Here is a 5,024-nt window from a genome sequence, read left to right on the forward strand (position 1 = left end):
TCTTTGTTTATGATGAATCGCAACTGTTAAACTATCTTCTGCTCTGATGAAAACTATTCAAATAAATCTTTCTTTACAGCACAACGATTCCTTTGTCAATGAAGTCAGTTTGCAAATTTTAGATATATTAGATTTAAATCATTTTTGACAACATTCCAATTTTGTTTGAAGATCTAAAAAGCTTTCCTTTGATTATGGTTCAGTAGAAAGTAATATACTCTCTCCTTTTGCTGGATTTACCTTCAAGCAACTGGCACGATGGAAATTTACACTTCAGCCACTGCTCAGGGAATATGTTGGAATAGGGAATCAATTGTTTTAGAGCACAGACCTTCAAATTCGTTCAAAACTCTCAAGTAATGAAGGAGCTTTTGGCTCTCTGCAGCCAGACCAAAGGAACATACTGACATGAGATGACAAATGGTAAGCACCATACATACCAAAAAAAACCATAAGTTAATGACCATCTCCAAAAAAACCAAGTCGGCTGCACACGACATTCAATAGCACTTGAATGCACTTGACATGATCAAAATCTGGGAGATCACCATTTAACAGAAAAAACTGTATCAACCATGTAGATATGGTCACCGTAAGAGGATGTATCCGATTATAAATTATCAGAATTTATTGTCATGAATAAGTCACGAAATTCGGTGCTTTTGCAGCAGCGTCATGGCAAACACATATTATAACCATCTTACCACATTACTGCATAAAAAAAAATTAAAAATGTAAGGCAATGTCTTTGGTTCAGGAATCTGATGGTAGCAGCGAAGAAGCTGCCCTTGTGCCATTAATGTTTAGGCTCCTGTGCCTTTTTCCTGATGGTAACAGAGTGAAGAGGGCATGGCCTGTGTGGTGGGCATCTTTGAGGATAGATGCTGCTCTTTTTTTAATAAAGACACCGTATCCTGTAGATGAGCTCGATGGAGTGAAGCCTGGCACCTGTGATATCGCAGGGCAAACCCTCTGGAGTTTTCCTTGTCCTGAGAGTTGGCAGCTCCATATCAGGCAGCGATACAACCAGCCAGAATGCTCTCCGCTGTACATTTGTAGAAGTTTACGAGTCTTTGGTGACATACTGAATCTCCTCAGAAACCTCACCTCTGACTCTCTGATAACTGACTCCTCAAAGCTTTACCATCATTTGCAGCCCAGTGGGACAAAATACCCTCTACTATCCTGGATGGTGCAACTCTATCAACATGAGCAATTCAGCACAATTCAGGATAAAGCAGACCATCTGAATGACACCCAATCCTTCCACCCTGGACATTCACTTTGCCCACAGTCAGCACTGCACTGTGTGTTCCACCAACTGCAAACAACACAATCCATTTGCAGACGTGTTTTTGTTTCACCTAGAGTGGCTGGCGGCAAAACTCTGCATGCCAAACTGCATGAGTTTTTCAAGCTTTGTTGGGACCAAGGTAAACTGCCTCAGGATCTTCGTGATGCCACCATCATCACCCTGTACAAAAACAAAGGCGAGAAATCAGACTGCTCAAACTACAGGGGAATCACGTTGCTCTCCATTGCAAGCAAAATCTTCGCTAGGATTCTACTAAATAGAATAATACCTAGTGTCGCTGAGAATATTCTCCCAGAATCACAGTGCGGCTTTCGCGCAAACAGAGGAACCACTGACATGGTCTTTGCCCTCAGACAGCTCCAAGAAAAGTGCAGAGAACAAAACAAAGGACTCTACATCACCTTTGTTGACCTCACCAAAGCCTTCGACACCGTGAGCAGGAAAGGGCTTTGGCAAATACTAGAGCGCATCGGATGTCCCCCAAAGTTCCTCAACATGATTATCCAACTGCACGAAAACCAACAAGGTCGGGTCAGATACAGCAATGAGCTCTCTGAACCCTTCTCCATTAACAATGGCGTGAAGCAAGGCTGTGTTCTCGCACCAACCCTCTTTTCAATCTTCTTCAGCATGATGCTGAACCAAGCCATGAAAGACCCCAACAATGAAGACGCTGTTTACATCCGGTACCGCACGGATGGCAGTCTCTTCAATCTGAGGCGCCTGCAAGCTCACACCAAGACACAAGAGAAACTTGTCCGTGAACTACTCTTTGCAGATGATGCCGCTTTAGTTGCCCATTCAGAGCCAGCTCTTCAGCGCTTGACGTCCTGCTTTGCGGAAACTGCCAAAATGTTTGGCCTGGAAGTCAGCCTGAAGAAAACTGAGGTCCTCCATCAGCCAGCTCCCCACCATGACTACCAGCCCCCCCACATCTCCATCGGGCACACAAAACTCAAAACGGTCAACCAGTTTACCTATCTCGGCTGCACCATTTCATCAGATGCAAGGATCGACAATGAGATAGACAACAGACTCGCCAAGGCAAATAGCGCCCTTGGAAGACTACACAAAAGAGTCTGGAAAAACAACCAACTGAAAAACCTCACAAAGATAAGCGTATACAGAGCCGTTGTCATACCCACACTCCTGTTCGGCTCCGAATCATGGGTCCTCTACCGGCACCACCTACGGCTCCTAGAACGCTTCCACCAGCGTTGTCTCCGCTCCATCCTCAACATCCATTGGAGCGCTCACACCCCTAACGTCGAGGTACTCGAGATGGCAGAGGTCGACAGCATCGAGTCCACGCTGCTGAAGATCCAGCTGCGCTGGATGGGTCACGTCTCCAGAATGGAGGACCATCGCCTTCCCAAGATCGTATTATATGGCGAGCTCTCCACTGGCCACCGTGACAGAGGTGCACCAAAGAAAAGGTACAAGGACTGCCTAAAGAAATCTCTTGGTGCCTGCCACATTGACCACCGCCAGTGGGCTGATAACGCCTCAAACCGTGCATCTTGGCGCCTCACAGTTTGGCGGGCAGCAGCCTCCTTTGAAGAAGACCGCAGAGCCTACCTCACTGACAAAAGGCAAAGGAGGAAAAACCCAACACCCAACCCCAACCAACCAATTTTCCCTTGCAACCGCTGCAATCGTGTCTGCCTGTCCCGCATCGGACTGGTCAGCCACAAACGAGCCTGCAGCTGACGTGGACTTTTTACCCCCTCCATAAATCTTCGTCCGCGAAGCCAAGCCAAAGAAAGAAGTACTTGGAAAGAGAAAGCCAGCAGGTGCGTGGGATGAAAATATAATCATCCATTGTTCTGCTCCAAATCATGAACAACCCAAACTCACAAATGGAATTCATCCAATTAGAAATGAATCCATATCCCAGAAATGGCTAAATCACCGAGACTGCAGTGGTCAAGAATTGACCCACTCAAGAACAACTCAGGATGGAAAATAAATGCTAGCTTTGCCAACGGTGCTCACATTCATGGTAATGTCAGGAGAATGGCAGCGCTCCTGCTGCAGCTATTGGAATGTCAGCACTACCCTGATGTGTGCCCAGAAGGAGCAGAATGCAGAGGTACATCTTCCAGTGTTTGTGCATATGGTCCTACCACCTGGTTGTTAAACCAACAGCTCTGCACAGGTTAACCTGCCCATAGAACACCACGATAATCCAAGAAGCCCCGTCCCCAGTAAGGTGGCCCCATACTTGACAGGCAAAATGCGAAGGTTGCAGGGTCCAGCCACCAGACATCACCCACCAAGAAGGAGAAGACAGAAAGAAGACCCTACAGAGTAGGAGACCATAGCAAGGGATAAGCAAGTGGATAAGCAAGGGGCTCAACAGTCAAATGACTCGCACCAGGTTGCATGTTGCTGGATGGAGACTGACTCCTGCAAACCAGACATCAGGAAGACTCATAAGGGTACCAATGGAAATCAGGGCTCCTGAAGGGTCGAGGCCACTGACATTTTCCTAACTGTACCCAATGTACGGTACCAGAAGCCACGGAGGGTGACTTGGATGCCCGGAGCTCATGGACCATTGGAACAGACAAGAGGCCATGCACCTATGGTGGTTATAAAAGTGTAGGGGCAGTGGTATAAGAGAGGTGGCAAGATCAATGAACACTCGATGCCCCTGAAGGGACTCTCTTTCTCTTCATGGTAGAGACACTTGATTATTGGCACTGCTTCTTGTGCCTTTACAGGCAAACAAAAATAAATATGTATTTATGCACATGACAATAGAGGAAATTTCAACCAGTTCATCATTCAACCTGACTAAACAAATGCAAATGATCACTTTCTTCTTCCAAAAAAACATCCTGATTCATTTTGAAATTTCTGCAGTCAATCTCATATCTTTGGTTTAAGTAATTCTACCTTTTGCTGAATGGACCATTTTAAAAAGAGACTGTTAAGTGAGCTCCTTTTTTAAGCCAAGATGAAGTAGAATTTTTACACATTCCATCCCTGCCAGGAACAAAGCAAAGCGATGGGAAGAGGATTTTTCTGACACTTGCTGCCATGTTCCATGCCTGAATGTATTATCCAGTCACCATTTCATGATCTTACCACATTTTACCCACTGAGTCCCTTGCCAGCTTCACTGCTAACCTTTAATATGCATGGATTAATATTGCAAAGAATAATTAAATGGGGGGAAACACGGCAGCTTCAGGAATTTTGCCTGCTGGTAATCAATGCTTGTGGAATTCCAAGGCATGAAAATGAAAGCAGTGCCTTGTTGCAAGTTAGACCGCACGGAGCTAGGTGCTTTCTAAAGATTTTTTTTTTCATTCATACATGAGTAAATAATTTATGCATAGCTTGACATTCACTTCTACATAATGCAAGGCAATGCAGAAGAATCATACAAGTAATTTATTTTAAAGCTGTGATTCCACCCCCGCCCCCCCCCAATAGCAGGCAATTACAACGAGTATATTTGCTGATGAGGCGCTGCACATGTTTAGCCAACTTTCCTATAATTTCAAATAATGAGAGTCACTGGGCTGGTCCTGATCTCCTCAGTAGTTGTCAAAGTGATGTATAAAAGAATAGCAGGCTACCTTCTTTTGTGGGTTAACAAGTGCAGGGTTGCAAGGACAGTGTTATTCTGGAATTACATGATTGATGACAATGGAGCTAACAAAAAGAGTACAACACAAGAGGGACTTTTACTCCTGTG

This window comes from Narcine bancroftii, chromosome 12 (genome assembly GCF_036971445.1).
Source record: "Narcine bancroftii isolate sNarBan1 chromosome 12, sNarBan1.hap1, whole genome shotgun sequence".
Taxonomy (NCBI): domain Eukaryota; kingdom Metazoa; phylum Chordata; class Chondrichthyes; order Torpediniformes; family Narcinidae; genus Narcine; species Narcine bancroftii.